Source organism: Adiantum capillus-veneris, chromosome 14, assembly GCF_014529385.1.
Source record: "Adiantum capillus-veneris isolate H3 chromosome 14, ASM1452938v2, whole genome shotgun sequence".
NCBI classification, from domain to species: domain Eukaryota; kingdom Viridiplantae; phylum Streptophyta; class Polypodiopsida; order Polypodiales; family Pteridaceae; genus Adiantum; species Adiantum capillus-veneris.
The window spans coordinates 23,260,296-23,274,218 of NC_140944.1; positions in this window are offsets into that span (position 1 = coordinate 23,260,296).

Below are 13,923 nucleotides of genomic sequence, written 5' to 3' on the forward strand. Positions count from 1 at the left end.
TTGTAGCTTGCTTCCTTCAGTTTGCTTTATTTGCATACTTCTTTCATAACTATACAATCGATGTCGACCAACATCTATATATATTAATCATACATACAACTCTTTGAGTAGTAAACACATGTAGTATATTGCAATCGTAAATCCACTTTTTGCATCTTTACTTTTCACCTAAACAATTGATGCCATACTATATTTGTCCTCATTTCTCCCATAGTAGGTATCAATATGAAGTTTTCAAGGCTTGCAAGGTTACAGTCCAAGCATCACGATGCTAGGAAACGCACCGCAGCCAAGTTGAAAGCAGCTCACCATCCATATGCTAGGTCATGGTTTGGAATTATTCCATTATATAAAGATTGGATCATGCAATGTGACATCCTCGCTCACAATCTAGAACCGTGGACTTCTTGCACGGCGACAAACCTCACGTACAACGACAAACGAGGCCGTGAGACAAATGAAATAGATAGTCCTGCTGCACTCACTTCAATATTATTGTTGAGCGCTTTGGAACATGCAGAAGGCAAATACTCATGGACGACGTGTACTTCTTGTAAAACAACTAATTCTCATCAAAGATATATTGCCATTCATGCCCTTGACTACATAGAGCATATTCTCTCTGCTCGACATATACACACACAACTGCTTAGCATTATAGATGTATCGATCAGTGTGACCAAAACTACACATGCAATAGCACGAGGATCACTAGAGCGGAGGTCATTGCTAGATAACCCACTAATATCTTGGTCAAGTGCTGCTAGTCTACACTCTACAAGTCATGAGCTATCTACCTCAAACATTTCAGATGTCCTGGCTTTCGATATCAAGAACAATCGCATATTGCAGAGATATAAGTGCATGGCCGAACGACCACACAAAAGAATAGGATTGTGCATACTCTCTGAAGAGGTTCTAGGAGAAATGATCCGTCGTCATTCAGAGGTACAACCCTTTGACTTGATGGAGCAAGCCCATAATGAAAACAGCTTCTAGATTTTGGAAACATTGGCTGACCATCAAGACGACACGCATATACCACGTACGATACGTATGAGTTTGGTTCCATACAGCTCCGCAATGGAGATATGCTTCTCAATCGTGTTGCTTCCTTCATGTACAATGGATTTCCAAGCCGCATATCAGATTTCAAAGACATCACAATAGAGTCAGCTCTTTTTCCGTTCTTCTTTCCTTATGGACATGGCCAGTACAATGGACATATTCGATTCAATGACTACATTCGAATGAGAATCCACACCCTATTCTCTTTGTATACATTGTACAAGCCATACCTCCTGCTAATGTACCAGCTGAAGCAGGCAATTTTGATCGCGAACAGTACAACAACCACCATTATGCAGAGAGATATCGACAAGTACAAAAGAGCACACAAGAATGCAAACGACGAGGAAGCCATAAGGAACACATTTCATTTCAACCTCCCAGCGACAATTGCTGGCAGTCCATCCTGGCATAGACGTTCATTAAACGATTTGATCACCATGGTTGATGCATGGGGTTTGCCAAACATATTCATTACTTTCACAGCTGATGAAGTGACCGCCACAAAATGGAATGAGATTCGTACAATCGAGAGGATAGCTCGGACATTCAACACTGAGTTCTCTTGGAAAGATTGTCCATTTGAATGTGCATTGCTCTTTCACAATCGATTAAAACAGTTCATGAATCGCTATATCTTACAAGGAAGCCAGACCCTGGGCCGAATTCATCACCACCTTGCACAGTATGAGATCCAAAATAGAGGATCCCTTCATGCCCATGTCATCCTATGGGTGGATGAGAACGACATCGAGCAAACAACATCAGAGATTTCTTCTCATATTCCTATTTCACTTACTGATGAAATGCATGCAAGCACACTTCGTGAGCTCGTCCTTAAGAAATAAATTCATGTATGTCGCGATGCATGTCACATCCACAGCCACAATGGTAAATGCAAGTTCGGATTTCCATACGACATTCAGTCAAATCCTTGTCCATCTCTAGATTCCCATTTCTTAAAGTGGATGTACTATCGACCAACTCACGATGATTGAAATATGGTTCCGTACCATTCTGCTATTCTTCTACTTTGGGGCGCTCATATGAATATCCAATGTGTCACAAATTCATCTTTGTCGTATTATCTACTCAAGTACACAATGAAGACTGAAGATATTGGACCATTGAACATATCTGCAGAAGCAGCCACAAAATTGGGTTTGGAAGGACTCGACAAGATTAAACTACAACTGATAGCTGTTGTTCTTTTGACTAAGCCAATTTCTGCCAAGAAGCTGCGTTGAACTGCTTACAGATTCCAATCATAACAAAAAGCGACGCTGTATTCTACATAGATTCATCACCTCCAGAACTCAGACAACATATCATGTCCAAATCACACAATGTTGTGATGCACCCTGTTGAATTGTATTCTGCTAGACCAACCACCCTTGAAACCTTGACATTCTTTTAGTACCACAAAAACCACATTGTCAAAAAACGTCGGCAAAGTGCACAATCTACACCTTTGCTCAACTATGGCAATGCCATTAAACATCAGAAAAGATTGGTCAGGTTCACCGAATACCATCCAGGACACCACACAGAAGCCTTCTTCTATAACATCTTGCTACGTCATGTATGCTTCCGAAGAGAGACAGAGCTTCTATCAACTGATAATACAATGGGCTCTTACTTCGTAGAGTGTCAGGCAAGGGATCTGATCCAAAGCAACGAGGACTTGGAGATGTACATTACAGAGCACACACAAAGAAACATGCTAGTCAATGAATAAATCGATCATCTTGTCCATATGATACTTCAAAAAACTGCATTGCAAAGAGCAAATGAAACAATTACATCTTCAACAGATAATGACCCAGACATGGACCACCATTGAGTAAAGTCACTAGCCATATTGAAGGAGTTCGCTGCTGTCAATGACTCAGAAATCACAATAGAATAGTTAGATATATGGGTGGATGCATGAATAGGTGGTACACTAGCTACCCATTTTTGGGGGTGGTAACAAAGGGGTGGGCTGGTTGGTAGCTAGATGAGTAAACATTGAGAATCTTTTATAAGGTTTTATTTGAAAATTGTTCATCAAAAGGCTTGAGCAGCGAGCTGGATTTAAAAACTTTAAAAATTATCTTTTCAGTTTCAACTGTGTGTGTGAAAGTAGTGCGGGGGGGCCAGCTTACTCCACAATCATGACGCCTCCTGCTCGTCGACGGTTGCAGAGAGGGGGCAACTCAGGTGGCCAAGCAGCCTGCAGCTGAAGCAAAATCAGTCACAATTACTGGAAGGCGGAAGAGGGCCCGTCATTCATCTCCCTCGGCTGATCCACCCTCGGACTCCCCTGCTGGAAAGAGGAAGAAGGTCTTGACTCCTTCACCAAAGCACTGCACTCCTATAGCAAAGAAACATTCAAAAATGGTAGATGTTGTAACCCCCAACACTGAGGTACTACTGCATCTTAGTGTTGCTGGCTGTCTCTGCACAATTTATTGTTGTAACTTGTTTCCAAGGTCCATGTAAGCTCTCTTAAGCTTGCTTTGAAGCAAACCTAAGTTAGAGGCTAGATGTTTGTAGATGCATTCAAGCTCCATAAGCTAATGTGCATGCATTCAAGCTTGCATTGAAAACCCGTGTAGAGGCATGCATGCATGCATTCAAGCTTGCATTGAAAACCTCTGTAGAGGCATGCATGCATGCATTCATTCAAGCAGGTATACTTGTGCACATTGCATTTTTGACTGAACTTCAATTGGTTGGCTGCACATGCATTCATGTCTTGTGCATAGTTGGGACCGTACTCGTATGGATTGCAAATCATAGTGCTATGAAGAAGCATGAATCAGTGATACTCTATCAGTGTGGTAGCTACCACCTGCAACACTCATTTAATATAGAGAAAGTGCATTAGAGATCATCAAGATTGTAGCATTCAGCATTTTGCAAAAAACATAACAAGTTGGTAGAATTATGTTAGCCAGCTACCAATCAAAAAGTTCATTTAGCAAAGAAATACCAAGGTGGTAGTTACATGGTAGCTATCTGTCTAGGACACAAGTGGTTGTACCACCTATTCATGCACATGCCCAGCCTGCTTCTGCTCCTGCTCAATGCAACAATTGATGTTTAAGGTGAAAACTTCTGTAAAATTGTGATATTATAAATGCTCACCATGCATAAGTTATCTAAGTTTTTAGTAAATTTATGGCCGTGTATGTTTCAAGCTTAAGTGTTGAACCATACTCCAATCATACTTCCATACTCGTATGAGTTTGCCGTATGGAAACAACTATGGTCTTATGTTTTTCCCTGTATTTTACAGGGAAAAGTACGTTAGTGCACTCCATATGTGCCATTTGAAAGGAAGACAGTTTTTTGCATGACAAAGCCTCAAGCACATGAAGTATAAGACCTCCCCAACTCTCGAGTGGATGCTCGACTGCTGACTGAGGCAGATTTCACTAACAAAGATTGGTTGAAATGCTTTAAGGAGGTGCCGAAGAGGGACAGCAAAGTAAAATGTAGAGATGTGAAGCCAGAGCTTTGGAACATGTTTTATGTATTGTTCACATCCGTGTATCAAGAACCTCCTGGAAATTATGGTATGGAGGTGACTAAAGGATTTGCTAGAGGCTTTTTATATGAGCAGTTGAAGGGACAGTTTGACTGGGCCTTGTTTTCAGAAAGTATTGTCACAAATATGGATCCAGGCAAATTACATGCAAAGAAGCAGCGATGGGCAGCTTTCCATTCCTCCTCTTCCCCTAACAGTTCACGGTGAATGACGAGGAATCTAGATCATTTGGAGGCACCCCAGGAAACTCCAATCGATACAATGGATGATGTGCAGAAAAAGAATTTATTTGGTCCACCGTCTCTTACAGAGTTAGATACTGTTTACAACATGGTTGTAAGCAAGCATTCTTTTGCATTGTCAGAGTATAATGAAGCCTTTAAGAAGCTGGAATTGCTTTAGGCTGATGTGCACCGAAATGACGGTGCCAACCTCCTAGTGGAAAAGCTCAGAGGCCAGTTGAAAGATGCAGAGGCTACATTACTAAAGGCAGAAGGTAGCGTCGATGCTGTGGATGCAATGAAGGTGGAGCAGCTTAAAAATACTGTCGGCAGGTTGTCGCTAACACTCTAAACACTGCAAGTGGTAGTTGAGGAGAAGGACCACTTGATGCTATGGATAGTGCTCTAAAGGAGAGAGATTTTACACAGGAAGTGGAGGAGTGTGCACAGGCGCGGATGGATTTTGTAAGACCATGCAGGTCAAAAGAAGTACAATTTTGTTGTTTGCACCTCCATCAAAAGTTCCACCTGTGGATATGGGCACCTTGCCTTTGGACAAAGTTTGCAGTGCTTGTGGGTTGACGATGTACGACGACGATGCACTTGGCATGTTTTTGGTGCCCTGCAATCATGCCTTTCACATGTACTGTTTTGGCCATCTTGCTGCAAGCAAAGAAACATGCATGGAGATGGGATGCATGCAATCGATTTTGCATACCATGCGGTCTTTGGTGATCCTCGGCAGTACGAATGCCAATTTCCAAGGAGTGCAATCAGACACCAAACCCTCATCATGCCCTTAAGCATGGACCATGGTATACACCCTGCTGCATTTTGTAACATTGAGCTTAAATCTATCTGTTTTTTTGTGTTTCTGTTATCAAGGGAACCCTGCTAATTGTAGCTACTAATACAAGACTGGTAGCTACTAGTACAATAATGGTAGCTACCACTCTCATAGTGGAAGTTGTCATGCTAATCCTGGTATAGCTAGCTACCAGTATGGCTGTGGCTACCATTCTTCCATGAGCTACTATTCTGCCATGGAAGTTTGTTGGTGGCAAGGTAGCTACCATTCTTCCATTAGCTACTGTTTTACCATGGAACTCCTGCTGGTGACAAGGAAGTTCTCACAGTCAACCCTGGTAGCTACCAATATAATAGTGGTAGCTACCATTCTGCCATGAGCTGCCATTCTGCCAAGGAAGTCATGCAATTGACAAGGTGGCTACCAGGATTGCATTGGTAGCTGCCATTCTGCCATGAGCTGCCATTCTACCAAGTAAGTCCTACAAGTGACAAGGTGGCTACCAAGATTGGTAGCTGCCATTCTGCCATGAGTTTCCATTCTGCCAAGGAAGTCCTGCAAGTGACAAGGTAGCTACCAGGATAACATTGGTAGCTACCATGATGGCAGGGGGCAAGGTAGCTACTAGGATAGCATTTGGTAGTACTGGTAGCTTATTAGTGCTTGCCTGGTAGCTTCTATTGTCATGCTGACCCTGCATGTAACTTGAAAACTTGTTCTTAATTTCTTACTGTGAAGAACAAAATTCAAGGTGTTGGTACATGTTGAGAAGGAAGATGTTTTAGATAAAGGTTGTTGCCAGGCTTTTATTTTGTTAACCACCACTGTTAGATTGCGTACTACTAGGATAGCATTGGTGGCCCCTTTGTCATCTTGGTAGCTCTCAGTCAGCAAGCTACCAGGATGGCATTGGTAGCTACCAGGATAGTGTTGGTAGCTATCAGTGCTTGCCTGGTAGCTTCCACTATCATGCATGGTAGCTTCCACTGTCATGCTGTAGCTACATGTAACTTGAAACAACAAGTTCCTAATTCCTTAATACTTTTCATGACTGCAGAGGCTGAGCTAGCAACTGCAGAGGTTGAGCCAGAGACTACAGTTGAGAAGGAAGGTGTGTTAGAGAAGTATAGTCCTGAGAATGGAGCTCAAGCAGAAAATGCTCCTTCATCAATGAAGGACAATGAAGTGTCAGCTAGAGACACCAGTCCCTCCATCCTGCAGACCATACAAATGATGCAAAGGGAAAGAAAGAGAAAGATGACAGGTGTTATTTCTGGTTTTGTTTTTTCCTAAAGTAGATAATATTGTTTAAGGTTCATTCTTGTTGATTGTTTCTTCTCTCTTGCAGATGGAGCTGCCAAAAAGCCTACAGAGGATGCAGAAGGGCAAACAAAGACATCAAAGGACAAATTAGCCATAGAGACTGGAGAAAATAGTAACATGAAATCTGGAAGAAAAGGTGCTACAATAACCAGAGTCAGAAAAAGACTCCAAACATAGTCTCGATATTTTTGCTTTGTAGCCTATCCCCATTTTTGGCTCTTTTCCTAAATCCTATCGCCCGTTTTTGGCTTTGTAACAATTCTCCATTTCCTATGAATTAAGAAAGCCAAAATCAAAATTTTTTGGTCCTGTCCATCATTGTTGTTTATCTGATTATTGTTTTTATGTTCAGATGCTGCCACTAGCAACATTGACATCTTGATCACATAATAAGTATGATAGCACAATCTACTATGAAAGACCCTCTTGATGTAGATGGTTCATTTAGAGTTGAGGGCCAAGTCCCATGTGCTAGTAGCATTGATGACCAAGAGGATATAAACACGGAGTTTTTTGTCCTCAGTACAGGTGAGGACACGGATATTATCATGAAAAACTGGTGATGCAAGTTGTGCAGTTGGTGCAGGTGATGAAACGTAGATTACAATTGATAATTCTGAACCACCTCGGGAAGATGGTGATGCATCTGTGGATGCAGTTGGTGCAGGCAGTGTAGGTGAAGACACAGACATTATCATTGAAAAGTCTGAATCACCTTGGAAAGATGGTGATGCATCTGTGGATGCAGGTGGTGAAGCAAGTTGTGCAGGTGGGGTATTTGGTGTAGGTGAGGACACGGAGATTACCAATGAAAAGTCTGAACCACCTCAGGAAGATGGTGATGCATCTGTGGATGCAGGTTGTGCAGCTCGGGCAGTTGGTGCAGGTGGTACAAAATATGTAAGGCACGATGATGGGACGATGTCTCGGCAAAGGGAGGATGGAGGAGGTGCAGGTGGTGTTGCAGATTATGTTAGGAACGATGATGGGACGGTGTCTCATCCATGGAAGGATCCTGGGAACATATTGTTTGAGAGTAAGCCAGATCTAATCCTTGATATTATTGGTGTCCTGCTGACTTCAGTAGACAAGAGGTACCGTTCACGGAAGCCTGCCTACTGGAATGATCTAGAAATTGTAGACATAGCAGGGGTGTTTGCTGGGTATAAAAGGGATGCACCTGCATTCTTGGAGTGGTGCCTTGTGCACTTTGATGTATTTGTGTGGACCTGCTGCATGAAGACTAAAGCAGAAAACCTGTTGAGTGCCTGCTTTCCTGATCAGTTTCCCCAATTCAAGGAAATTCTTGCACAGCAGGATTGTGTAAGAGATGCTAGATTAAAGATAACTGGTGGAAAGCCTGTATTTTACAAGAAGCTAAGTGACTTCTGGGAGAAAAGAGGTCAGTACACTGCTACGTCCACAATTCTAGTGGATGACACACAGTACAAGTGGATGACACACAGTACAAGCAGCTGTGGAATCCTCCAGTCACTTTCTGTATTGTGAAGAATATGGAAAATCAGAATCCCACTGAGATTCAAGGATATCTTACAACAACTGTAAGATCTTGGCTCACAGCTTGGCTTTGTGCGGAAGATCCACTAGAATTGTGTCATCCACAATTCTAGTGGATGACACACAGTACAAGCAGCTGTGGAATCCTCCAGGCACTTTCTGCATTGTGAAGAATATGGAAAATCAGAATCCCACTGAGATTCAAGGATATCTTACAACAACTGTAAGATCTTGGCTCACAGCTTGGCTTTGTGCGGAAGATCACCTCAAGTATACCGAGGACTGTGCATTGCCGAGACCGATCGATAACTTGAGCATTAAGATCTCAAAGCAGTGGTGTCTAGAGTATTATGGCTAGATATATTATCCTGACATGTAACCATGATAAGCGATGTAAACAGTCAACCATTTACTGACTTATGGAGTATTTTGCTCACTTGTAATGATGACACAATGTAGTAAAGCAGCTTCCAATGCTCAATGTAGTAAAGCAGCTTTTGTTGACTTGTACACTTGTTTACATTTTCACATTGTTCATCACTACACCTCCATAGTTGCACAATTACAAGTACTTAACACAGCTTCCGATACAAGGAAATGTTAACGGCAGCTACCAGTCTGCATAGTAGCTACCCTTGCAGCTACTTAGCTACACTTGTTTAATTTTTCTATGTCTATTGTGAAGATGATTTATTTCTTATGGCTTAATGTACATGTGGGAGTACTGGTGGGCACTTGGGTTGGTTCTAGTGGTCATGATCATTCATGCATCAGATGTATTCATCATTTACCAGAGTCACCTGTCCATTGTCTCTTAGGACTTGCACATGCAGCCTCGTACGTTCGAAAAGTGCTGCCATGTTTGCACGCCCCTGCGCCCCCTACCCCCCCCCCCCCCCCCCCCCCCCCCCCCCCCCCCCCCCCCCCCCCCCCCCCCCCCTCACGACGTTTAGCTATAATGGTACCAATGGCAAAGGCGGGAGAGAAGCAGGAGCCTTCAAAAGACTGCTAACACCTGCTGCTACGGGCCTGCAAAAGCTGACCTTATCCTCTGTCAACACAACTGTTGAGCAACCGCCTGTTGTGCATGTACGAGATCTATCATCGGTTGGCTGTCCGGTCAGGGGCATCGAACCCTTGAATGGCCGACTGCATGTGCAAGTCTCATCTGGAGTTGCCCTCATATCCTTTTTTAGGGAAAGGCTTTCGACAGAGTGTTCATGCTATCTGCCTCAGGATATCACATAGGCATTTTAGACACGATTCAAGCAATTGCAAAACAGGGTGATGCTCAGCACAGAGATTACGGAGATTCCCCCAAAGAAAAAAGAAAAGAAAAGATGCTGAAGGGCCATCAAAAGCAGCTTAGATTAGAACTAGGAATGCTATACATCAAAAGGAGTGCTATTGTAAATAGCCTCATATGTTTCTAAGGAAAGTAATAATTTTCTTGTACGTCTCATTTTCTGCATTGGGAACTTAATAGCTCGTACAAGGTGGGATTGCAAGGTGGCTTCAGGATTAGAATTTAATAGCTTGAACTCATAGGGATTTTCTTTTGCTTGTTCGTACCAAACTCCTTTGACAACAAATGAGCCGGCATTGCAAACATTCCCCCATGCGTCTCTTAGCAAAGCTTTAGTTTGAGTCTTTTCTGTTGTACATTTCAAGACATAGAAATCCACAAGCTCCTTATTGTTATGAGGAGCTATAACAGCAAAATTTGTCACCAACATGAAGTGCATCACTCAACGCATCATGGTGTCCTTCATATGCAAACTCTTCAATCTCATCATCATCTTCGACATCATCTGTAGGTTCAAGGGTAACATAATTCCATGCAGAAACGTGTGATTTGTTCAAACACCTCCTCCAGCTACCTTGCAAACAAGCACTACAAAAGCATGAGAATTGCTGATACCTAAGAAGTTTTCCATTTGTTAAGGAGTATCCATTGATACAATGTAACCCACGTGTATTAGGCACAGATTTACAATCCCAACATTGGCTTCTTCTATCCACATCACCTTCTTTGACCTCCCAGAATAGTTGAGTAACTAGTCGTACCTGCGAAGAATACGTGGCTATAGCACCATTGGACATGGTTTCTCTCAAAAATGGCACCACATCTGTTGCACATTGTAATTTCACATAGTCTGGCTTTAGCTGCTCCTGAGTGAGATGCCTCTTAATAATAGCACCTGCACCATCATGTTCGCCCTTCCCACGACCTGAACCTGAAAAGTGATGTGTCATTTTCAAACTTGTCAGAGTTCCATATCGAGCAACAAAATAAAAAGGCCTCTTTGCTTTGAACTATGAGGCTGCTCCATCTGACCAGACCCAATGTTCTTTGAGCGATATGCCCAGCTCTTTCAACCAACCATAATGGAGCATAAAGCAATGCTGGACAAAAGAGTATCATGGCTTTTATCATCAGATATATAGAAATGATAGTATTTTTGGAAACTAACTGCAATCCTCACATATGTAATGTGAACGAAGATTGTCACCTCGCTAGAAAACCAACGCATTGATTAGATCTCGTTCTGTTCTTTGAAAGTGTAATTTTCAGCGAAATCCACCACTGACACTACCACATCTTCAGGGAAGATACGTAGACAATCTTTAAACTGCTCGGCCTGCCATCTGTAAACAAAATTGTGCTTTATAAACTTACTCAGATGATCCTTGAACAGTATGAAAAGCTGCCCGCACTGCATCTCCTTGTGAGAAATAAATTTTCTTTTCTTCTTTTTCCCTGAATCTGTTTCGCCAACTTCAAGGTCTTCAAAATTCTTAACTGTTACCATGCGTGCACCATTTAACTCTTCAATTGGGAAAATTGGTAGCTTCTTTGAAGGCCCACACGAAGAGCATTCGCCAATCAAACACTTCAGTGCAAAAAAATTGACCCGCTAGCCTTCGAGCATAAAACTGACTCCCAAAGCTTTGTAAGGCTAGGACACTGATGTGTCTGAGCACTACATTTCAAATCTGCACCACAAATATGACATTGACAACTACACTCTTTCCCATGCACACCATAAGAAATATGCCTTATATGGTTTACAACATCCCTCAAGAATAACATTTGAATATGAGTGATGCAGCAACAGCTGTAGCGATCTCGAAGCTTGCGCACAAAATAAGGTTTCAGCTTTTCAAATGTCCTTTGGTGAATTTGTACCTCTGGGTGACTCTGTTTGAAGGCAAGAAAGAATTCTACCTGCATTAAATAATGATATTCAGTACACTTATTGGCAAAATCATAACTTATTGTTGACATGCAAAACTGAGATCAATCTGGTGGGAGCTAGTATAAGAATGGTAACTAATACTTTTGTGATCAGTGGAAGGAGAAAAGTTACAAGAGCCTGAGTCTAATAGTAGAAAGCACTCTAAGACCTGGTTGTTATCAGAGTACCTAAAGGTAGCTGCCAAGTTAACAGTGGTAGCTACCAGGTTGACAGTGACAGCTACCAGGTTGACAAAGATAGCTACCAATCCACCGGGATTGCATGGAAAACTGGTAGCTTCCACCAAGATTGCCATGGCAGACTGGTAGCTTCCACCAGGATTGCATGGCAGAGTGGAAGCTATTACTCTCAGAATGGTAACTAATATTTTGTGATGAGTGGAAGGAGAAAAGTTACAAGAGCCTGAGTCTAATAGTAGGAAGCACTCTAAGACTTGTGGCTAACTTTACCATGAGTAGCATTGTAAGGATGGTTGTTATCAGACTACCCAAGGGTAGCTACCAGGTTGACATTGATAGCTACCATGTTGACAGTGATAGCTACCAATCCACCAGGATTGCCATGGAAAACTGGTAGCTTCGACCAAGATTGCCATGGCAGACTGGTAGCTTCCATCAGGATTGCATGCAGACTGGAAGCTATTACTCTCAGAGTGATAGCTCCAACTAGCACTAGGATACTGATAGCTACCAAGTTGACAATAATAGCTACCAGTACACCAATACTACCATGGCAATTTGGTAGAAAGCACTATCAAACTGGTGGCTACCTTATCATGACTATGAGACTGTAAACTAACAGGATGAACCTGGTAGCCAGCAAATTTACCAAGAACACCATGGCAGATTGGTAGCAACCCCTATCAGACTAGTAGCTACCTTTACCGAGGACAACATGGACGCTACCAAAGTCTAACAGTGGTAATTATAAGGATCACAGTGGTAGCTACCAGTCATGTATAGTAAGCTACCTATTTGGCAGTGGTAGTTACTAGGTCTAAAGCAATGTGCAACAATAAGCAAACTATACAACAAACAACTGAAGTACAACCAAACCAGTGCCATAATTGTCAATGAAAATAAGCTTGTAGTTACTCAAGAATTCAAAAAAAACCTGGGGTTGCTCAAGAAGATGCACTGGGTGTTTATCGAATACTTTGCATGCAATACGCTTTCGACACACATCCTTTTTGTTGGGCAATACGAGAGTATTGTGAGTCCAGAAGCTCACCACTGTGGCCTTCACTTACACTATTTGTGTATGTTTGTTGCCCACACAAATGCAATGGCAGTTCTGTATGATTATGTTTCAATCAAGATCTAGCTGCATAGAAGTTCCTTCGATGGATACCAAGAAGCCTCAATGCAGCTGCTATATTTGGTTTTATGCTTGTGGAATTCATAACCATCATGATACTCGCCTGTTTCATAAACAACTCTGCCGAGGTTTTTGGTCTCTTGATTACCTTGAGAGTGTTGTGCATTCCATTAATCAATACCCTTTGCTCATCATTGGAAACCTCACCTCCTGTAGATTGAATTTTCAGGTCTCTCAATGCTCGATGCTTGAGAATGCTCCTGATGATTTCCTCCTTTGCCTTGTTGTCAAGACCCTCTGTGCACTGTTTTAAAAACTTGATCACCTGTGTAGTAATTTTGCGGTGCTGAAATTCATTAATATCGACCTATTTAATTCTAGCTTCCCTTTCTTTGATTCTCTCGCGATATGTGCGCTTTCGGTTTGCTTCATAATCCTTGATTACACTCTATTTGCATGAGCTGCACTTGACTGAGTCACAACAAAGGCATGTGCTACTTGTTAAACTCACAACATCCTCAACTGGAATGATTTGCACCATCTTGTGAGTCTTTGAGAGGTGGAAAGAGGATGCCAAAGTGGGTACCCTGTCCAAAGCTAAGCCCTAAACATGAGCTAGGGATTCGCATGCAATGTGTGTGTGTGTGTGTGTGTGTGTGTGTGTGTGTGTGTGTGTGTGTGAGAGAGAGAGAGAGAGAGAGAGAGAGAGAGAGAGAGAGCAGTAATCGAGGAAGGCAAGCTACTATGAGAGAGAGTGCGTGCTCAGCTATGGAGATGAGAACTGTAGCAAAAAGAGAGAGAGAGAGAGAGAGAGAGAGAGAGAGAGAGAGAGAGAGAGAGAGAGAGAGAGAGAGAGAGAGAGAGAGAGAGAGA